The 25047-nt window shown below is 37.9% G+C and overlaps 1 non-coding gene across 1 annotated transcript; it reads left to right on the top strand.

Annotated features, from left to right (window-relative positions):
* Positions 1–1713: 1713 nt before the first annotated feature.
* On the top strand, positions 1714–1820 carry LOC127099077 (small nucleolar RNA R71). The gene has a single exon (XR_007793674.1). It is a non-coding gene; the product is annotated as a small nucleolar RNA R71 (small nucleolar RNA).
* Positions 1821–25047: the final 23227 nt, after the last annotated feature.

Raw genomic sequence — 25047 nt, 5'->3', positions numbered from 1 at the left:
ATTGTTTTTATAATTTCTTTTTGTTCTAATTCTCTAACACATTCATCAATGATATCTAAGGCATAACACGAGTCTCCCATCACAGGTGCCATAAGAAATTTCGAAAGTATAAATTCTATTTTCTCGTCACCTACCTCAAATGTCAACTTTCCTTTCTTGACATCTATTATGGCTCCTGCAGTTGATAAGAATGGTCTACCTAGAAGGATTGATATATCATTGTCCTCTTTGATGTCCATGACGACAAAATCAGTAGGGATAAATAGTTGACCTATCCTAACAGGAACATCTTCTAAAATGCCTATCGGATATTTAACAGATCTATCGGCTAACTGAAGTGACATCTTAGTGGGTTGTAATTCTCCTAAGTTTAATCTCTCACAAACTGCTAGAGGCATTAGGCTCACACTAGCTCCTAAGTCTAGAAAAGCTTTATCGATGACATGATTACCTAAAAGGCAAGGAATGAAGAAATTTCCAGGATCTTTATCTTTCTTTGCTAATTTGTCCTCGGAAATAGCATTACATTCCAACGGCTTCGGATCGTCAAGTCTACGTTTGTTGGTAAGGATGTCTTTCAGAAACTTTGCATAAGAAGGTATATGGGTGATGGCTTCTGTGAAAGGGATTTCTACATGAAGTTTTTCTATAACTTTAATAAATTTTTGGTACTGTTTATTGATCTGGGTTTGTTTGAGTCTTTGCGGATATGGTATAGGTGGTTTATATGGCGGGGGTGGTACGTAAATTTTATCTTTAGGTTCTTCTCCTTTCTCTCGACCTTCCTGGTTTTCAGATTCCACTGGTTCCTTTACTTCGTCCGTGGGTTTGGTATATTCCTTAGAAGTTTCGGGTTCACTTAATCTAGGGTTTGGTGGCTCATCATAAGCATTCCCACTTCATAGGGTAATGGCATTGGCTTGTCCTCTCGGATTTTGTTGAGGTTGTCCAGGGAATTATCCTCCAGGTGTAGTCTGAGGGGCTTGGTTTAAAGCTACCTGAGAGATCTGGGTTTCAAGGATCTTGGTATGAGTAACTATTTGGTCAACCTTGGTTCCTAACTAAGTAATCAATTCGTTAACATGAATGTTTTGGTTCATGAACTCCTTGTTTTGTTGGGTTTGAGCGGTGATAAAATTTTCCATAATTTTCTCAAGGCTCGGCTTTGGTGGTACAGGTTGCATAGGTTGATTTGATCTTGGGGCTTGATAACTAGGTCTCGAAGGTGCATTATTTTGGATAGGGTTATTGTTTTTATAGGAGAAGTTAGGGTGATTCCTCCATCCAGGGTTATAGGTATTCGAGTATGGGTTCCCTTGGGTGTAGTTCACTTGCTCGGAGTGGGTTTCGTTCAATAGACTGCATTCTGCAGATTGGTGTCCTTGGGTTCCATATATCTCACAATCCGACGAAACTGCGGCTACAGTATTCGAGTTCGTGTACATATGCTCGACTTTGAGGGCTAATGCATCCATTTTAGCTTGCATCATGTCTATAGAGCTCAGTTCATGCACTCCTCCTTGGGCTTCCTTCTTCTCAACTATCGCTCGTTCGACTCCCCATGATTGATGGTTTTGAGCCATGTCTTCGATTAGGGCACTAGCTTCAGGGTAAGGTTTATTCATCAGAGCACCGCCTACGGCAGCGTCGATGGTCATCTTTGTGTTATAATGAAGTCCATTATAGAAGGTTTAAATGATTAACCAGTTTTCTAAGCCATGATGTGGGCATGCTCGTAACAACTCTTTATATCTCTCCCAAGCTTCGAACAACGATTCTCCTTGGTTTTGGGTAAACCTAGTTATATGGTTTCTAAGAACGGCGGTCTTACTCGGGGGAAAATATCTAGCAAGAAAAACTCTTCTAAGGTTATCCCAAGTCGTAATGGAATTGGGTGGAAGGGAATCTAACCATGATAGGGCTTTATCTCTGAGGGAAAAAGGGAATAATCTTAAACGTATTGCCTCAGGAGAAGCTCCATTGGTTTTAAAAGTACCTGCTAATTGAAGAAATATTTTTAAATGTTGGTTAGGGTTCTCGGTAGCGAGACCCGTGAATTGTCTCTGTTGCACTAGTTGTAACAAAGATGGTTTAAGTTCAAAATTATTGGCTGGGATAGTTGGGTTTACTATACTAAAACTAGGTTCTTCATTAGATGGTTGAGCGAAGTCCTTAAGAGGTCTTTGGTTTTGATCTTCGACCATAGCTCTCTTAATTCTATGAAAGAATAAACGTGCGCGAGCTTAACGTTCAGGTTCCGCCAGAGGGTTTACTAAGCTTAAACTTCCGGTACTGCGAGTTCTTCGCATTGACCGGCGGGAAATAACCTAAGTCTAAACGGTACAACAACAGGAAAATGAAATTTGATGAAATTGGTCCCCGGCAACGGCGCCAAAAACGTGATGCGTGCTTTTCGCAAGTATACGAACGCGTCAGAGTAATATAAAAGATTGTCGAATCCACAGAGACCAAGTGTCAAGCTATCGTTATCTGTTGTTATGGTGTTTATCAAAGGCAGTCAAAATAGGTGTTTGTCGTAGTGTGCAATGAAAAGTAAATTATTTAAATAGATTTAATTAATAAAGACAGGGTCGAATGTAATTCACGTAATCAATTGATAATCCAAGTACTTGCTAATAGAACTACTTATGGGCAATGTTTCCTACTTTGAAAAGAATTAATTTAACAAGAACTGTCGCTTTCGCGTATTCAGAACCGAGTTGTACTCCCTAATCAAACCCTCTTATTGTCACTTATAAAAAGGCGCGCATTGCGTTAGAGTAGTAAACCTATTTTTAAGAAATATAGTATCTTGACTAAGTTGAAAAGTATTATAACCTGGACTTCTTAACCAAAACAGATTCTTATGAACCAGACTCTAAACTTATAAACGCGTCCGAAAATAGTTTTAAAATCTCTTTTCTTCTTAATGTTAAAAAACTCCTAATGAAATAAACAAAGCGCTTTCGCTGTTTTTGAAATAGTTAAAAACAATTAAGTTTATAAAGACATTGGACGGCTTTCGATCTTACCCAACGGAATTGAAGTGCGGGAAAACTTAAGTTGAAGGTTAAAATAGCCCTTAAGTGTTTCTACGGACAATTGTACGGATTATCGGTTCAATTACGATCCTTACATTCTAACCTTTTAGATTTAGTTAGACATGGTAAAATAAAAGTGCATTAATTTAAATAAAAGTAGTGCGAGTGCGGAAAGTAAATAAAAGTAGTGCCAGTGCGGAAAGTAAATAATTTAAAGCGAGTGCGAGGAAATAAATAAAGTAAAAGCGAGTGCGAGGAAATAAATAAAGTAAAAACGAGTGCGGGAAATAAATAAAGTAAAAGCGAGTGCAAGGAAATAAATAAAATAAAAGCCAGTGCGGGAAATAAATAAAGTAAAAGCGAGTGCGAGGAAATAAATAAAGTAAAGACAAGAAATAAAAACCTGCTCCAATCGGAGGGCTGAGTAAATTGCAATGCGGAAAAGAAAATGGCGGCAGGATTAACTTCCTTCCAAAGTGCTCCAAACTCGATTACAGACTCTATCACAGACTTGATTACATAATTGTGGTAACACTCCAATGCGAAGCGATTACCACTATAGAATACTGAATATATGCCTAAGTGAAACAAAGTTGCTTCTGAGTTTGCCTCTGCTCTAAGTTTGGATGATTGTAAAAGTGAATTCGCGTTTCTATTTATAAGCAAGTAAAAAGATTGAAATGACATGGATGCCCTTCAACTTGAAAATAGGAGGGAACCGTTTTTCCTCTTGTGGCGCCCGCCACAAGGCCATGGCGCCCGCCACAAGGCCAAAGTGAGGCGCCTTAGTGGATGTAGTGGGGAAACCAGGGAGTTGAGGGAAGTTGAATTTGACACGTCATGGCTTGGTCTGTGGCGCCCGCCACTGGGTAGGCCATAAGCACAAAATGCTGAATTTTAGGGTTTTTAGCCCTTTTTCACTCCTTTTCTCGATCGGGGCTCCGATTAAAGTAAAAACCTAAAAACAAAGGAAAACACAGTAATAACACAACAAAATGACAATAAAACAACTAGAATGCATGTGAAATCGGAGTCGAAAATACGTAAATTTTAGTGTTATCAAGAACCACCATCAACCGCCGCCGATTCCACTGATCGCAAACCGCTACCCAGGTTTCGATCTCGCCACCGCTTCAACCGTCGTTCGCGCTCTTTGCAACTCTGAGGGAACCTTAACCCTTGTCGCTACTTCTGTCTTCCTCGCAACCTTCCGCCGACATCTCACGACATACACACTTCAAGTTTCACAGCCACCGATATCATGCTGATTTCCACTGCCTATAGTGTACTGTCATGAAGTTGGAGACGATCGGGACGAGGGTGATGCTGGGGAGCTAGCACGATTACAGAAATTGCAACAACAACTGTCATATATTTGGTAACTTTTCGGTTCAGAAAAAAACTCGTCACATTTTGAAATATATCCTAGCTGGATTCTGTTATGCGTAGAATGTCGATTTCATAGATGAACTCTGTTTATTCTTGCATTATGTACGCCGCGTCGCTAACATTGCATATCCATTTTATTGTATTGGAGTTCCGTAATAACCTGTAAATACTGAGTGGTTTATGATGCTGCTTTGCTTTTACTTTAAAAGTTGAACTCAACCGCAGGAATTGCAGTGTCAATATGTTGTTATACAAGAGACGGTTTAAGTAGGATACCACTACTATTGGTATTCTTTGAATCGAATTTTCTTTGGTACTATGGTTGTTTTGGTCTTTAGTCGGATTTTGAAACTGTTAGATTGCATTTGTTGAAAATATTGTTTTGATTTCGAAATTGTTAGATTGCATTGATCCTTGTAATAGTTTCATTTGCAAAATCATTGGACTACTTGTTTTGTCTTAAATCATGGTAAATTACTTTGTAAATATTACATTGAGTTGTTGTTGTTTAAGCTCAGTACATTTTAAATCAGATTTTTCTTAAAACTATGGATTCGGTAATTTAATGCCGTAATACCGCCAAAGTCTCAATAAATCAAAAGAATATTTCACCGTGTTTTCATCTTTACATACGACGTTTCAAATCGTCGCAATGTATGAACCAGTTTATGAACACATTCTAACCGACTCGATCCGATTCAATTTTTTTTGTAAATCAATATTATCACATATTTCCATTAATTAATTTTAATTAACATGATTATTTGGTTTAAATAAATAATTTTGATAATTAATTTTAATTAATCGATCCAATCAAATCTTAGTTAATTAATTTGATTAATTAAATATTTATTGATTTGTTTCATTCCAATTCACCATCAATTCAAACCAATTTCAAAAAGCACATCACACAATTCTCGATTCAAATATCGAGCCCATTTTCAAAAACACCTTTGTAAGTCGATCGCTTTTATGCATCGCCATCAACCTCACATAGCTTACTCTTGGGCTTTCTTACAATGAGACCTATTTAGTTATTGATTAATCGAATAGATGAATAATACACTAAATAAAATTCATTTCATTCATAAACGCGAATTCAAACCATTTTTCAAACCATTCAACTTCTAAAGAATGTTCTCTCTTAAACACAAATTTTGGGATGAAAAGGAGATAGGAAGCATTCGCTTCACTATTTCTCAAGCACTCAAATAATTAGCGTACGCCATATTGCACGAGTTCTTGTCACCCGATTAAACCACGATTATACACATTCAAATCACATCTTCTAAATTAACTACAAATTCTACAACCATTTAAATATAAATCTCTGATAATATAAGGATAGGAGGCGTACGCCTCATTATCTTTCGATTATTCGAATAATTGGCATACGCCATATTGCTCGGATTTTCGTCATCAAATTAAAACCACAATCGAATAAATTCAAATCACCTTTAATATCAAACACAATTTCGTAAAATAAACAACTTAAACTTCAATAGAGAATGGGAGGCGTACGCCTCACCATTCCTTGATTATTTGAATAATTAGCGTACACCACATTGCTCAGATCATCGACTTTCCAAACATACCAAATCCAAACCTACCAATTCAAATACAAACTATTTTCGCAAATCACATACAAACATCTAAACATGTCTTTTACAATTTAAACCTCGGATGATAAAAGATGGGAGGCGTTCGCCTTTCCATCTCTCGATTATTTGAATAATTGCCGTACACCATATTGCACAAATTATTGACTTCCGACTAAAACATGCTAAATAAACTTGGATAAAGGAATAAGTGGCGCACGCCTCATTATTCTTTGAGTAAGCAAGTAGGAGGCGTATGCCTCACTACCGTGCATATTCAACATCCACAAACAAACATTTAAAATAATCCAAACGAAAAAGGGAGTAGAAGGCGCTCGCCTTATTATTCCTCGAAAGAATTGGACGATTGGTGTACACCATATTGCTCAATCTTTCGTCGTTCTTCAAAAAAAACATCTCAAACAAATCAAACTAACTTCTCGCCCCCGAGCGATCGAAACCAATCAACCATCAAACCCAAACACATCAATTCAACATGTCAGCCCCGCGTGACCAAAGTCGCACCTCGAAAACGATAATGCGATCCCTCGCGATGGATCGCATTACCATTTTTTGAGGTGCGACAGACTGGCAACTCTGCTGGGGACCCTGCTCCAAGCAAGAGAGAGTCTAGCCTAACTTAGTTTGATTTTGCTATGACTGTTGGAAGATATTCTTTTTTTCCATGTTTATCTCTCTGTATTTTATTTTGATTACTTATGTTGAATGTAATGTATTGATACTTTGATATGGGACTTGATGTCTGCTGTGAGACAAGCTTCCTACCCGAGCTTCGAGAAAAATTTAGAACCCAGAGTTGTGTAGTATTGAACCGGGAGGTGTACACCTCATTGGGACAATACAAAGACTCCACCTAGAGTAGATCTGTTTGGGGTTTCCATCACAATGTGGCTAGCCCATTATTGTGGGGAAATTTTAAATACGATCCGTGACTCTAGGGACCTCGCCTTAAACCCAAGTTTTGTTTTCATGATAGGTGATTATGTAGTATTGAACCGAAGGGTCTACACCCTGTTCGTACAATACGAGAATCCCACTTAGATTAGATCATTTCAGAACTCCCATCACGATGTGGCTAGCCCACTATTGCGAGGAAGTTTTGAACCTGATCCGTGAGTCTAAGTTCCTTCCTCGAAAACATAACTTTAGAACCTACCTTTGGGGAATTTCTTGTGATTAGAGTAACCTCTGCTTATTCCTTTTATCCTGGTGTACACAACGCATTATTGATCTTGAATATTGGTATTCCTATGCCGAAAAACATGGCACAATTTCATGCATTTGCATATCATAAACATGCATTGCATTTCATCTTCTAGAAACAAAAACTTACACCATATTCTACCCTTTGTCCTGTAACACTGACTACTCGACACCGGTACGAGACACGCCGCAATTACAGGATGACACTCGAACAACTTGAAGCCAATCAAGTTTCAATGAGGACCGACATTGACTCCATGCAGGCAAAGATGGATCGCTTGCTAGAGACCATGTTACTCTTAGCCCAAAAGGAAAAGGATGCAGAGACTAACGCCGAAGCCAGGAAAGTTGCTGCCCAGTTTGGATCGCCATCACTTAGCATCCCTGGAGTAACTGACCTTGAGGGTAATCCTGCCCATCCTGGAGGAGGACTGATCCCTATTCCAATCCCGATGGTCAACATGAACCCCCATGAGCACTCTGCTACATCTGCTCGCCATGGATCCATGATGGGTGATGAGGATCCTTATGATGCCTTCCTTATGCCACAACCCGCCAAACTTGTTGTTGGAGGTATCCCAGACCCAGCTGTTGAGAGACTCCATGCTCTGGAAGAGAAATTCAAATCCTTGGAAGTTCACACTACTCCCGGTTTGGACGCCGTTGATATGTGCCTGGTGCCAGGTTTGGTGATTCCACAGAAGTTCAAGGTCCCAGACTTTGATAAATACAAGGGAATCAGCTTCCCGAGAACTCACCTCAGAGCTTATTTCCGCAAGATGGCTGCCCACATCAGTAATGATCAACTCCTGATTCATTACTTCCAAGATAGTCTTAGTGGGGCATCCTTGGAGTGGTACATGCAACTGGAGAGAGGTCAGGTCCAATCATGGAGAGACCTTGTTGAAGCCTTCCTTAGGCATTATCAGTACAACACTGATCTAGCACCCAACCGCACTCAGCTGCAAGACATGACTCAATGCAACAACGAGTCATTCAAGGAATACGCCCAGCGGTGGAGAGAGCTAACAGCTCGTGTCCAACCTCCTCTTCTTGATAAGGAATTAATCGATATGTTTATGGGAACTCTGCATACCCAGTACATGGAGAAGATGGTAGGATCCAGCTTCCCAACTTTCGCTGAGGTGGTCTTTGTAGGAGAACGGATTGAAAGTCAAATTAAGAAAGGAAAGCTACCTTGTGCTGCCAATGCTTCAAGTGGAATGAAGAAACCATATCCCAGTCTCCCAAAGAAGCCAGAAGGGCAGACCAATGCCATAATGAGAGGAGGAGGATACAGGGCACCTCCGTATGCTCATACGCCTTATCATCAGGTTGACGCGGTCATCCCGACACCATATCAACAACAATATCAGCAGCCTTATCAACAGCCGACTTACCAGCAGCCACATCAAAATCAACAGCAACGTGCTCCACAACAACGTCAACCTAATCAGCAGAGGGCAAGGAGACCAGAAAGACATTTTGATCCTTTTCCAGTGCCATACAGCAAGATCCTTCCCTTCCTGCTAAAGGATGGAGCAATTGTTTTGAAGGAGCTAACACCTGTAACTCCACCATATCCTCCAGGCTACGACGCCAATGCTCACTGTGAGTATCACATAGGTGCTCCAGGACACACAATAGAGAACTGTAAGGCCTTCAAGCACAAGGTCCAGGACCTAATTGACAGCAAGGCAGTTACATTCACGCCAGTGAGGCCAAATGTCACGACAAATCCCATGCCAGCGCATGCAGAGTCAAGTGAAGCTCGAAGGTAAAGCTTCCCACCGGCCTGAACAAGCAGAACGAATCCCAACGAAGAATCAAGAGATGAAGGCGATCATTATGCCAATTTTACCTTTTCACACTCTTGTGATTTGTTTTTGTTTAAGTATTGTATGCTTTGAACATTGTTGTTTGTATTTGGTCTTATTAATGGTATAATTATGCATGCTTTGAATCAATCTTTCATATTCACTCATATTATCACATTTGCAAATCACAAACACATACTTTTCCACTTCACCCCCTTTATCACACTATCGTTAGTAAATGTTGGAAGGAGGATGACGAAAACAAAATACTCATAATTGCTGATTGTATGCTTTCGGATAAAATCCTACTAATGATGTACAGGCATTGTTTCAAATCCCCAAATACTGGAGAGATAAGGAGTGAATCCCTAGTCAACCACTTCGAGCCTAAAAGTAGGAGTTTCTTTCGGATCTGCAAAACCCTTACGCTTAACCTGGGGCAGGGTAGTGTTCAGTTAATTTGACTACGTGTTCAAATTACAAGGTGAAAGATCCCATACAAGGATCAACCATATGACATTCTTCGCACACATCCTAAAGTGTCGAAAGAACCATACAAATCCAAAATCTATGTCGGTTGTTCTTCAAATCAATGACTTGGCGGTCACGATTTCAAAAAAAAAATTCAAAGAAAGAGCCCGCTAAGTCCAACATCCTAAAAAGGAGACTTAGGCAAAAATTGGGGCAATCCCGATGGATTAAAGCTTCAAACAAAGCGGTCCATGCAAAAGTTAGGGATCAAAACAAAAATTGAAAGAGACAATGAAAGTCTCCAACAAAACAAAACAAGATTCAGTGACCACCATACCAAAATCAAAGGGTCACCGACATCCAAAAACAAAATAAGGTGGCTGCCATTCCAAGAGACCTTGAATCACCATCTTTATCCTTACACCTGCAAAAAGCGAATGTGTGTGAATTAACTGAACACAGGATTGGAGATTATCATGAAGAAGGGGTGGGTTAAAATAAACTTTGAGCCTTATATCCTTTTGTTTCAATAACCATGAACCAAGCCACGTTACAACCTTCAAAAGACCTAATTGAAGTGGGGTTTATTCTGAAAGCATACTACAACAAGGTTGAGTAAACTGACTCCCAAAGATTTTCTAATATTCTATTCTCGCTACATCATTCACACACTAGCTAAAATCAACACCGTGTTTGGACACATGGTTCACTCGTCATACACTACCACAACACTCCAAATGAATGATTGTTTTTCAAAACTTGCATAACTATTGCATTAAAATCACCATTTCTTGAATAACAATTCTTAATTGTCAGTCAGTACTTGACATCGAGTAAATTCCAACAAGGGGAAATTCAAGAGGCACTTGATAGTTGGTGCTGACACAAATTAAGACCATCTCATAAATCAGGGGCATGGCATCATTTTGATTATGTTGGCTTAAGAAGCAGTCAGTACAGGACAAATCTCCAAGCATCGGTTGATCAGGGAGGGAAAAACACTTCAATACTCAGTACGTCTGAGACAAGTCCCTCAAAGGCTAATCAGGGGTAGACCATTGCAAGATTCAGTAGCTGGAAAAAACAAACTCAGACCATGTCATGGCATGATCACTCCTAAGGTTTCCTTTCAAGGAGAATTCCTTTGAACACCCTACAATCAGGGGCAAGACGAGTTGCAAGGGGCAAGTTCCCTTCATATCTTCAAGTCAGTCAAGCAGATTACGCCAGACACTAGTAACTGCTTGGATTCACAACAAAAATGTCAAAAGTCCATACCAGTACAACAAGAATCCCAGGGGCACATCAAAGGCATAACCAACATGCGTTGATCACGTCGCTATGCTCAGTTACAGGCTGGCCAAACATCTCAGAAGAAGAAATCGAGATTGTCTCAAAGACAAAGACCCAACGTATCAGCAAGAGTCAAGCTTGGGGCACCAAGCGTATCCACACCTATTGCGTGTTCATCACATCATCAACTACCGAGTGTCGGGAAGTCAGATCCTTTCACCAATCAATAGTCCAACACACATTGACAATTACAAGAAAAACCAAAGCCCACCTCGCTGGCATCTTCACAAAAACTAATACAACCAACACTGGTTTCCAGAAAACACATTGCCTTTGAAAAGGGGGGCCAATCCCAAACAAACCAATCAGTCTTTGCATTCAAACATGCGTCACATGCATCACATTCATCATCTTATACATATTTGCATGCATATCATTTACGCATATAGCACAAATCAAAATCCAAGGTTTAGTCGTAGGCATCCAGGCTAACCCTTAGTTGAGTCATTGATTTTCTCTGAGTAAGTTCCTACCCTACTATCGGGCGTTCCCCATTGAGTTACATCTTTCAACCTTTAGTTGATAATATGTTATCCTCAGCTAAGTCAGACATTGTTTCCTTAAACACTTACTTGGTTTCACGTTGAGCATCCCTCAATAAGTCGTTTCCTGTAACCTTTTGTTGACAGAAACTACATCTCCCCAGAGAATATTTGTTCTGCAACCTTTTGTTGTCGATACCCTGAGCAAATATTACCCAATAATGTTCCAATACTACCTAACAAATCAGGTTTACTGAACTTTGGCAGTAGCCTTATTTTTCCGATCATCCTTTTGGTGAAAGTCCATTGAGGAATAATATTAATCATCACCCTGTTTACGATAACCGTTATCCTTTTGGTAATGGTAGAGCCTTGACATTTGTGGTCTTACTGACATCCTTTTGGTGTCGAAGATCCTTGAAGTTTTGGTCCAACCTTCATCCTTTTGGTGAATGACGACCTTTACAATTATTACAGCCTACCGTCATCCTTTCGGTGTCGGCGATCCTTGTGGTGATAAGGATCCTTGTCATTTCGGTTCAACCATCATCCTTTTGGTGATGACGTCCAGTTTAATCTAAAATCATCCTTTGGGTGATAGAGACTATGGAGTTTAGTTTAAGCCATCATCCTTTTGGTGATGGTGACATTTGGAAAGTCCAATCCCACTGTCATCCTTTTGGTGTCAGCAATATTTGAAGTTAGTATAACTTATTATCATCCTTTTGGTGGTAACAAGTTTTGAAGTTATGATCTCACTGTCATCCTTTTGGTGATGGTGATTATTGACTCATCATCATCCTTTTGGTCATAACTAGTTCTGTTATTTCTGGTACCTTCATCCTTTTGGTGATGGTGACTGTCGACTTATTATCATCCTTTTGGTGATAACAAGTTTTATGGTTCGATCCTACCTTCATCCTTTTGGTGACGGTGATCCGTTAAAGTTATCGACTTATTATCATCCTTTTGGTGGTAACAAGTTTATGTCTTGATTTTACCTTCATCCTTTTAGTGATGGTGATCATTTAAATTGTTGATTCATTATCATCCTTTTGGTGATAACGAGTTTTGTTGTTCGATCCTACCTTCATCCTTTTGGTGACGGTGATCCGTTAAAGTTATCGACTTATTATCATCCTTTTGGTGGTAACAAAGTTTTTGTCTTGATCTTACCTTCATACTTTTGGTGATGGTGATCAATTGCGTTGTGTGCTTATTATCATCCTTTTGGTGGTAACAAGTTTTGCCGTTTGACATTACCTTCATCCTTTTGGTGATGGTGACTGTCGACTTATTATCATCCTTTTGGTGATAACAAGTTTTGAAGTTTTGACTTATTATCATCCTTTTGGTGGTAACAAGTTTTGTTGATTGGTCTTACCTTCATCCCTTTGGTGACGGTGACCATTTGAGTTATGGGCTCATTATTGTCCTTTTGGTGATAACGAGTTTTATTTTGATCTTACCCTCATCCTTTTGGTGATGGCGATCATTGAGTCTGTTTCAGCTTATTATCATCCTTTTGGTGATTATAAGTTTTGAAGTTCTATCCTTATTATCATCCTTTAGGTGATAACAAGTTCGGTTTGTTTGATCTTACTGTCATCCTTTTGGTGTCAGTGATATTTAAGGTTATTGACTTATTATCATCCTTTTGGTGGTAACAAGTTCTATTGTCGATCTTACCTTCATCCTTTTGGTGATGGTGATCATTTGAGTCTATTTTGACTTATTATCATCCTTTTGGTGGTAACAAGTTTTGTCTTTTAATTATACCTTCATACTTTTGGTGATGGTGATTGTTGACTTATTATCATCCTTTTGGTGATAACAAGTTTTGTCTTTTAATTATTACCTTCATCCTTTTGGTGATGGTGATCAATTGCGTTATGTGCTTATTATCATCCTTTTGGTGGTAACAAGTTTGTCGTTTGACCTTACCTTCATCCTTTTGGTGATGGTGATTGTCGACTTATTATCGTCCTTTTGGCGATAACAAGTTTTGTCTTTTAATTATACCTTCATCCTTTTGGTGATGGTGATTGTTGACTTATTATCATCCTTTTGGTGATAACAAGGTTTTGTGTTGATCTTACCTTCATCCTTTTGGTGATGGGGATCCTTTGAGTTGTGTGACTTATTATCATCCTTTTGGTGGTAACAAGTTTTGTTTTTAATTATACCTCCATCCTTTTGGTGATGGTGATTGTTTTGACTTATTATCATCCTTTTGGTGGTAACATGTTTTATCATGTATCTTACATTCATCCTTTTGGTGATGGTGATCATTGAGTTTTGACTTATTATCATCCTTTTGGTGGTAACAAGTTTTATCTTGTACTATACCTCCATCCTTTTGGTGAGGGTGATCATTGAAGTTATTTGACTTATTATCATTCTTTTGGTGATAACAAGTTTTGTTGTTGGATCTTACCTTCATCCTTTTGGTGACGGTGATCTTTGAAGTTGATGAGTTAACTATCATCCTTTTGGTGATAGCCTTGATACTATACTCTCGGTAATGGGAAAGTTTATCAGAATAACCATCATCCTTTTAGTGACGGACATCATCCTTTTGGTGATGAAAATCTTTGGATTGTGTCTACCTTTCATCCTTTTGGTGATAGTGAGATTTGTTGTCGATCTTACCATCATCCTTTTGGTGATGACGATCTTTATTGTGACACAATAAACCATTATCCTTTTGGTGATGACTACTTTTGAAGCTCGGCTTATCCATCATCCTTTTGGTGATGATGATCCTGGAAATCATGGTGAATTTTTGTCATCCTTTTGGTGATAGCAACTAACTCCATTGTCATCCTTTTGGTGTCAGAAAACCAGTCCCACATTTGTCTTTACAACAATAACAACTTTTGCAAGGTTTGAGTGTCGACTCGAGGGTTGGCATTGATTTGGCATTCTACCCCTATTGTCTTGGTGCTGTTAGAATCCATTGCATTTTCTATCCACATTTCTCCATTGCATCCCAAAGGACAAAATTTTAATCTTTTCGTATTTAATTACCTTCCACTATGAATGTATGAGGACTGGTGTCATTCTTACTTTCTAGTTCAAGATAATTAAATAGGGGCAGCTGTCATACCCCAATTTTATCCGGGCATATTTAAATTTCATATCATTGATTTCATTTTTATTTTTTGCATCATATGCATAGCATGACATACATTCCATCATGAATAAATACCTAAAATGTCAGTCGGAATGAATCTATTTGAGAATACAGACAAATCGGTTGAATCATTAAAATTTGAAGAAACGCTGTATTTTTTCAATAAGTATATTTCGTACTGTTTATTTTAGAGTGTCCGATTTAATTTTTTCGAGTGAATTAGCACCTAACTTTTATGCACATTTAGTCGTTTTTTGTTTGTTTCTTTGTTTCTTTGTCTAAATATTCAAGTATTATTAATCAGAGATTTTATTTATTTATTTTAATTTACAATATAGATTTAAATTCTAGATGAGTATGTTGTTTTTAGTAACCAAATAATAATAATTGTTATAAAAAAAGAAGAACAAAATGGCACATTGGATTCTTTGAAGGGAGTTGTCAGCTCACCGGCCAATGATCACACTCTCTCTCACGTGATTATCCAACTACCTCTACATACCTCACTCACTCACCTCACTAAATAACCACCCGTCTCCACGTGTCACCCTCTCTCTCTCTCACCTAATAACCTACCCACACATCACTCACTAGAGGACACTCATTCAGAAAACCTCACAAAGGCCACTCACATTAACGACCCTTCCTTTCCCTCACTCTCTCTTTCACCCTCCACACACTCTCAAGAACCATTCTGAAAAAAAAACAAAAGAGGTTTCTTCTTCCCCAAATCGCCTCTCTTCCTCTCCGCCTTCCACCGCTCTCACCGACAAACCTATCACCAACCCCTTCAACTCCAAAACCCATAACCACCGTTAAACAACTACATCTCCGCGGATCTTCACCGTCAACCAACAAAAAAACCATATTTCGCCGTCAGACCTTCACCACCATCCATCGTCATCATCTCCACCACCAACGACCTCATAACCACCGGCGAATCCACCTACCTCCGCCGCCGTCAACAAACCCTTAACCCTCTTCGTCGTCACTGCTAGCTCCTTCCGTTCAACCAATCATCAACCACCGCACCTAACCCATTCCACCCTTCCGTCATCGCCACTCTAACCACAAAACCCTCGTCGCCGTTTACTCCAAAACAACCATAAACCCACACAACCTTTCCATCATCACCTTCCTAATACGGCAAAACCCTCAGCCGCCGTTCACCATTGCTCAGACTTCACAAACTCCGACCGCGAGAACCACCATCAACCGCCGCCGATTCCACTAATCGCAAACCGCTACCCAGGTTTCGATCTCGCCACCGCTTCAACCGTCGTTCGCGCTCTTTGCAACTCTGAGGGAACCTCAACCCTTGTCGCTACTTCCGTCTTCCTCGCAACCTTCCGCCGACATCTCACGAGATACGCACTTCATGTTTCACCGCCATCGACATCATGTTGATTTCCACTGCCTATAGTGTACTGTCATGAAGTTGGAGACGATCGGGACGAGTGTGACGCTGGGGAGCTAGCACGATTAAAGAAATTGCAACAACAACTGTCATATATTTGGTAACTTTTCGGTTCAGAAAAAAATTCGTCACATTTTGAAATATATCCTAGTCGGATTCTGTTATGCGTAGAATGTCGATTTCATAGATGAACTCTGTTTATTCTTGCATTATGTACGCCGCGTTGCTAACATTACATATCCATTTTATTGTCCTGGAGTTCCGTAATAACCTGTAAATACTAAGTGGTTTATGATGCTGCTTTGCTTTTACTTTAAAAGTTGAACTCAACCGCAGGAATTGCAGTGTCAATATGTTGTTATACCAGAGACGGTTTAAGTATGATACCACTACTATTGGTATTCTTTGAATCAAATTTTCTTTGGTACTATGGTTGTTTTGGTCTTTAGTTGGATTTCGAAACTGTTAGATTGCATTTGTTGAAAATATTGTTTTGATTTCGAAATTGTTAGATTGCATTGATCCTTGTAATAGTTTCATTTGCAAAATCATTGGACTACTTGTTTTGTCTTAAATCATGGTAAATTACTTTGTAAATATTACATTGAGTTGTTGGTGTTTAAGCTCAGTACATTTTAAATCATATTTTTCTTAAAACTATGGATTCGGTAATTTAATGCCGTAATACCGCCAAAGTCTCAATAAATCAAAAGAATATTTCACCGTGTTTTCATCTTTACATACGACGTTTCAAATTGTCACAATGTATGAACTGGTTTATGAACACATTCTAATCGACTCGATCCGATTCAATTTTTTTTGTAAATCAATATTATCACATATTTCCGTTAATTAATTTTAATTAACATGATTATTTGGTTTAAATAAATAATTTTGATAATTAATTTTAATTAATCGATCCAATCAAATCTTAGTTAATTAATTTGATTAATTAAATATTTATTGATTTATTTCATTCCAATTCACCATCAATTCAAACCAATTTCAAAAAGCACATCACACAATTCTCGATTCAAATATCGAGCCCATTTTCAAAAACACCTTTGTAAGTCGATCGCTTTTATGCATCGCCAACAACCTCACATAGCTTACTCTTGGGCTTTCTTACAATGAGACCTATTTGGTTATTGATTAATCGAATAGATGAATAATACACTAAATAAAATGCATTTCATTCATAAACGCGAATTCAAACCATTTTTCAAACCATTCAACTTCTAAAGAATGTTCTCTCTTAAACACAAATTTTGGGATGAAAAGGAGATAGGAAGCATTCGCTTCACTATTTCTCAAGCACTCGAATAATTGGCGTACGCCATATTGCACGAGTTCTTGTCACCCGATTAAACCATGATTATACACATTCAAATCACATCTTCTAAATCAACTACAAATTCTACAACCATTTAAATATAAATCTCCGATAATATAAGGATAGGAGGCGTACGCCTCATTATCTTTCGATTATTCGAATAATTGGCGTACGCCATATTGCTCGGATTTTCGTCATCAAATTAAAACCACAATCAAATAAATTCAAATCACCTTTAATATCAAACACAATTTCGTAAAATAAACAACTTAAACTTCAATAGAGAATGGGAGGCGTACGCCTCACCATTCCTTGATTATTTGAATAATTAGCGTACACCACATTGCTCAGATCATCGACTTTCCAAACATACCAAATCCAAACCTACCAATTCAAATACAAACTATTTTCTCAAATCACATATAAACATCTAAACATATCTTTACAATTTAAACCTCGGATGATAAAAGATGGGAGGCGTTCTCCTCGCCATCTCTCGATTATTTGAATAATTGGCGTACGTCATATTGCACAAATTATCGACTTCCGACTAAAACATGCTAAATAAACTTGGATAAAGGAATAAGTGGCGCACGCCTCATTATTCTTTGAGTAAGCAAGTAGGAGGCGTACGCCTCACTACCGTGCATATTCAACATCCACAAACAAACTTTTAAAATAATTCAAACGAAAAAAGGAGTAGAAGGCATTCGCCTTATTATTCCTCGAAAGAATTGGATGATTGGTATACACCACATTGCTCAATCTTTCGTCGTTCTTCATAAAAACAACTCAAACAAATCAAAGTAACTTCTCGCCCCCGAGCGATCGAAACCAATCAACCATCAAACCCAAACACATCAATTCAACATGTCACCCCCGCGTGACCAAAACCCTTCAAAAAGAACACTGTCAACCCTTTCTAATGCGCACAACAAACCAGTGCTAGAGCCTCCACCAAGAGTAGACAAGCCAGCGTTTAGCCTTTAGAACGCCGACCTACACAGTCGTTCATCAAAACAAAACACACCAATCGTAGTTTCCCGAGCTATGAATGCTCTGATTTCCTTATTGCACCATAAGGATACGTAGGCAGGAGATTGTTGTATCTTCGCGAGCACACTAATAAAAAACCTCCCATTTCCCCTCCCGAGGTCTTCATCCACATCTATCATCAATTTAAATCACTCGAAGCAAGCAAATAACAGTCAATTAACAGTCAAATAGCAAAATCAAACTAAAAGGGTTCCGTTGAGTACAACGGACGTAAGGGGTGCTAATACCTTCCCCTTGCGTAATCGACTCCCGAACCCGAATATGGTTGCGACGACCATTATTCTTATTCTTCAGAGGTTTTATCGATATTTTCCTATTCCTTCATTGGAATAAATAAAGTTCGGTGGCGACTCTGTTTCGAATAACATTTTTTCCGCGTTCCATCGCGAGGGATCGCATTATCATTTTTGAGGTGCGACACCTCTGAATTTGAAGAATCTGAAGAGCATGAGCTTAATTGACAGAGTTAGAGTCAAACCCTCCAGACTCACATCCTAGGAAGCTCTGAAGGATCATAGAGAGAGAGTAGATGAGATGTATCTTTTCTCAAAGATAGATCCTCCTAAAGTCATCGCTTGCTACCTGCAGGATCTGGAAGCCCAAGGAATTGACCTTTCTAACTTCAACTTGGAATGACTCCCAGATGAAACCCTAACTTCACGAAGAGGAATAGAGATCCATCTAAGAAGAAGAAGAAGAAGAAGAAGAATCTCAAGATGGGAGAATCTTTAGCAACTCAGAAGCAACATGTGCCTCTGAGCTCTTCAGCACCTGGTATGTCCCCTATCTCAGAAGCTTTTAATGTTTTTGGTTCTAGGCAAATCACCTCATCATTACCCCTACCACCCCCATACTCTCCACCTCTGTCACCACTTCCCCCATTTCACCCTCCACAAAATCCAAGTCTCAACAAAATCCAACTCTAATCTCTGAAAACTCACAAGAATATCTGAAGACTCTACATCTGAAAACTCTAATTACTGAAGACTCTGCAAGAGAACATCTGAAGACTATTCAAGAAAATATCTAAAGAATATCTTAAGATTACAAGAATATCTGAAGATTACAAGATATCTGGACTCTAGCTCAAAGACTCTGATCACGCTCACTCTGATACACGCTCAACACTCTATCTGATAACACTGAATCAGAAACTTACTCTGGAAGTATTCTAATTTTAGCATAATTTCCTTTAAGGAAACTATGGATTATGTCCCCAGAATGCTATGGAAAGGACAAGAAATTTAATACCTTTAACTCCCATAGTTGGCACGAAATCTCCTTTGATTTCCCTCCAACGGTATCATCTCTAAAAGCTATATAAAGGCCTCATCACAACCTGCTGAAATAACATCTCAATACACGATAACATTTTCATATTCTCATTATCATTGTTGTAAGAAATACTTTCAAACAAGAGTTGTTGCTCAATATTATGTGGTTGTGTTTCATAGTTCCTTAAAGTGTGTTTATCCTACTTATCTAGAAGCAAATATTCAAACACTTGTATTCCTAAAACTCTTTGTAATTCCTCAAGTGACTTATTTAGGTTTGTAGACTTGAGAGGGCTAAGAGGTTGTTAAACTCTTATACGTTTTTGTAATCTGTTGAGATTATTGGATTAAGTCCTTATTAAAGGCGAAATCACCTTGGTCGGGTGGACTGGAGTAGCTTTGAATTTCCAGTGAACCTGGATAAACTCCTTATGTTGTTGGTATTTATTTTATATGTGTTGTGTTGCAAAAGTTTTTAAACTATTGTGAAAACAATTCAAACCCCCCTTTCTTATTTTTCTCTACCTTCAAAGGTTGTCATTGTTTTCTCTTGAATCAAACTCAACTGACCATATCTATTATGACACCATTCAGCCTCAGCCAAACTGGCTTCCATCAGAACTCGCATTGATGGGATCCCAACCTCTATAGGGAGCACTGCTTTCATGCCATACACAAGAGAGAAAGGGGTTTCCCCTACTGAGGTGTGGACAAACGTACGATATCCATGCAAAGCAAACAAGAGCATCTCCTGCCAATCTTTATAGGTCACAACTATTTTCTGAATGATCTTCTTAATGTTCTTATTCACAGCTTCAACAACCCCATTCATCTTAGGTTTTCAAGGAGAAGAGTTATGATGTTCAATCTTGAAGTCATCACAAAGTTCTTTCATCATCTTATTATTCAAGTTTGACCTATTATTAATAATGATCTTTGTAGCTGGGTATTCGTTACCTTTATATTTATTGACTAAATCAAAAGTAAATCATACAATTCGAGTCGCCACCGCACTTCTTTTTATCCAAGGTAAAGGTTAGAAAGAGAACAAAAACCGAGAAAGTTTATCAAATAAAAAACTAATAAAAATGTCAGAGATCTGGGTAAGGGGGTTGGTTATGCAATGGGAAGGTTTTAAGCCCCTAAAACATCCTTAGTACTCTAAGGGAGCCCTTTTTACAAATGTTGTAAGGTAGGTTGGTATTTGTGAAAATATTTGTGCAAACATGATTGGAGAGATGAGAAGAGCATATACAAATTATTTACAATTTTCTGTTTGAATGGATAAACCCATTGCCTATGTACCATCTTATAAAGGTAGGATCAAAACCTCGTAGTTCAGGGTAAAAATTTCAAAAGAAGTTGGTGAATTGATTGGTCAAAAACCTTAAGGTCTTTTGTTATCAAAGGAAGAAAACTCAACCTAAAAACCACAAATCCACCATGTGAGGAGAGCTTCAACATGCTAGTGAGGGGTTAACCCTATAATAACCATGGAAGACTTATAATCCATCACTAAGGATACAGGTGAGTATTATATCAACCTCTATGATAACTCAAACCTAATAGCCAATGTTTATGAAAAGCTTTTGGAAAAAGTGGCCATTGGAACCATAAAACAATTTGAGTGAGTTGTATTTACAAATGAAAAGTATTCACAAAATAAGGTCAAAGTTGACTTAAGATTCAATTCAAAATAAGTGTTATGAAAAGAGTTTGAAAAATCAAAGGCATAGTGCCTAGGTTTCTAATTTTGAAAGCAATGTTAATGTTTGCACAAAAAGTTTGGCTTGGGTTAGAGTGGAGAGAAGAAGAGAAGGGGCTAGGTCCTAAACCTGCAAAGATGAGGGATGAGAAATAAAACCAAATGGAGTTCCCTTCTTGAGATCATAAAGATGATCCAAGTTTCTCCTTTCCTTTGGACTTAGCAAGCAATAAGAAAATAACTCAAGCAATCAAGCAAATATCAATCAAGATCCTAGGAATCTTCCAATTGGACTTGTCTCTCTCATTTTGGATGCTCATTACAATGGTCCTTCTAAGTAGCTCAAGTTTGGGATCCCTATCACAAGAACACACAAATCAAAAAGTTCCACAATGCAACAAAAGAATGGACAAGAGTGAGTTTAGAATTAGGGGTCATTTCAATGTCATCTTCAAGATTAAGCATTCTAAAGGCATGAGGCCTAGTTACTCTTCAAACTCCATTTCGCATAGGTAAGGTCCTAATTCTAAGTCCTTTCTCCACTTGCATTCGGTTCACACAAACAAAACAAAACAAGCACAAGGCAATAGTATATACACAATAATGTGCTCAAGTGAGCAAAAGGCAAATTGTATAAACATAAACATGAGCTCAAGTGAGCAAAGGGCAAAGACAAATGAATTAATGAGCAAGAAATTAAATTGCAAGAATTAAATGCTTGAATTAAAAGTTAGTAATTAGTAGTTAGTGTTAGTGTGCCATAAGGCAATTTAGCGCTATGTTAAGCAATCGTAAGTGGACTAATGTAGTAGTCACACCTATCTGAGGCCGGTCAATAAAACTATAGGCAAATAAACACAAGTTAGAGATCATGACTAGTAAGCCAAGCTCCTACAACTTGCCATGCCAAAAGAAAAGAAGAATGACCTTGTATGGATTTAGGTTTTTTTGCTTGACCAAGAAGCAACCTATCTTCAATGCAAAGCAATTCACTTGATCTTTGATCAAGATGAATTTGATTTGAATCAAAGAAGGTTAAGCCTCTCATATGTCAAGGCTAACCACCAATCATTAACTCATTGGTCAAAAAGGAAAAAAAGAAGAAGAAGAAGATGGAAATGTAATGTACATAATTGAAATTCAAATAACATAACCAACACACATTGATCAATCATGAATGGAATCAACATCAATCAATGGTAAACAGAAGTGAGATAAAGCTTAGAAGTCAAGAAACAACAAAAATAATACTTGAGATAAAATGAACAAATAAAGGTCAAACTTCAAATCCAATTCAAATCAACTTGGAAAAGTCCAATTGGATCTTCATAAGTCTAAGATGGTCAAACAAGGTTTGACAAAAAAATTCATCATTTTTTTAAAACAGAAACTAATTTTAAATAATTAAAAATGAAGAAAAATAACATAATTGGACTAAAATCTCAAATAAATCTCAAATCATTTAAGAAATTGATGAGAATATTTTTCATAGATCCATCATCATCCAAAGATGTTAAGAAAATATTTTTGGCATTTTTGAATATTAAAAAGTATTTTAAATGAATTAAAAATAACCAGAAAAGAAATAATTCACAAAAAATATTAAATGGAATCACAAAAATAATTAAAAATCATTTTTAGAAACTAGAATTTAAGAGAAATTATTTGCAATTGGTCCCATATTTTTGTGATTCCAAATAAAGAAGTTATGAATTTTTGAAATAAAATAGAATAAAAGAAAATAAAATGGAAATTCAGAAAATATGAAAAAACAGGGAGCGTCTGATCAAAGCTCATTAAATGACGTGGCTGATCAGAAGGCTGTGTAGCGCGCGCTCATGGTAGACTCCTGTCAACAGCATCACATGTGGTATTTAAAAAAGTCAAAACAAAGCATGGCTAAGATTAGATCCCAAAAGCCAGATCCAAGGGTTGAAACTCATCCACGTGGGGACGGTGGTGGAAACTATCGTCTTCTCCGGTGAACCTCACCGTTTCCGGCCAGAGTTGCAGGTTTCACAACCTCAACCAAAACTCACGATCCATATACCATTCGAAAGCTGGGGTGATGTACATCACCCCTGTGCCCTTAGTTTTTGCTCAAGACTCTCATAGAAGGAGAAATCTGATATGGAAAAACAAGGTACTCAAACTGAACTTGCTCAATTCACATAATTAATATCACAAATCAATTGCCTCTCACATGAGGACTTCAGAGATGCCAACCAAACCAAGCAATGCACTATATTAAGAGAGATTTGAATCAAAACAGTTTTAATATAAACCTTTGAAGTGCAGCTTTCAATGGCACGATCTGATCCAATTCTTCAGTGCAGCTTAATCTTGAAGTAACAAGGAAGCAAGGCTAAGGAATTTGAAGCTGAAGATCAACCAAGGAAGTTGAAATTCAAGCTTGAAAAATTGAGAAAAAGCTCAGAATTCCTTTAATGGAGGGTTGGGGATTCACTTGTGCAGAGCTTCAGGCGCCTTTAGGTTCATTTTCAAGTGAAGCAAGCATGTGTATTTATAGCAAGAGCTGATGCAATGCATGATCAAACTCGTGTGCATGTGAATTGGGTCCTTCATGCATGGGCCTGTACAGGCGCATGTGAGACCCAAAATCCATTGCAAATGCAAGCTGAGATGAGTGTGAGATGATTTGGACGTGCAGACTGTAATGTATTAGCTTGTGCACAAAGATTTAACATGGTTTCCATAAATGATCACAAAACTTCATCTCTTAAAATGCCATTTGAAAAATTGAAACATAAGTATGTGGTTAATGGTTAGAAAGGTCTTGACATAAGGAGCAAATGTTATGTTGAACAAAAATCCATTTGGAGTATGGAAAATATTGAAAACAGGCCATGAAGTTCAATGTACAAAACATGTATATGGAAATTTTGCCAAAATGGACCAACTTCAAGCCCTTTTGTTTCAATGATGCAAGTCTCAAATGACAAAACCTCCCACATCAAAGTTGTATATCTTTTCAATAAAATCAATTTGGAGTTAAAGTTTACATCATTTGGAGTTTTTATGAGAAAGTTATGGGCACTTGAAGTTGGACTTTTTCACATTTCAATGACTTTGGTCCAAAGTGACCTATAATGTTTTGTATTATCACACGTGTTTATTTTAGGATTATGAAATTTTGTCCAACATAGAAATTGAATTAGACACCTTAAAATTTCCAATGCACTTAGTACCACCTCAAAATCATAAAAAATGAGTGAGTTAGGTCCTTCGGAAGTTGACCCAAAATTAGGGTTTCAGTCAAAATGACCTATAATGTTTTGAAATGAATGATGACCTTACAAGTTTCAAATGGATTTTTGTTGAACCTGAAAGTTGTTCATATGGTTCTTAAGAACATTTTTTATCTTGGGGTCATCTTCATTTGACAAACACATCAAATGTTAGGTCTCAATGGATTTCAAAATAGTCAGATGAATTGACTGATCAACTTCTCAAAGCCAAACTTCAAATCTTGATAAATTGATGATTGAGGACACTCACATGAGCTCTTATATGCATAAAATGATGAATTAAAGAACTTCCCTTGATTGTATTTGATCATAGGTTGAGGTTGCTTCATGAGCAAGGCATAGTCAATGCACAGTTGAATTAGGGTTTCCTTGGGAAACAATCCTCAAGCCCTTTAGTTTATCTTGATAAAATTGACAAATTGAAATACTCGGAAAGAATATACGATGATTGAGAGATTTGTGAACCATTTTCATGCTTGCTT

Source organism: Lathyrus oleraceus, chromosome 6 (genome assembly GCF_024323335.1).
Source record: "Lathyrus oleraceus cultivar Zhongwan6 chromosome 6, CAAS_Psat_ZW6_1.0, whole genome shotgun sequence".
In the NCBI taxonomy this organism is placed as follows: Eukaryota; Viridiplantae; Streptophyta; class Magnoliopsida; order Fabales; family Fabaceae; genus Lathyrus; species Lathyrus oleraceus.
Note: the sequence above shows the minus strand (reverse complement) of the source record. Positions and strands in the feature narration are given on the sequence as shown.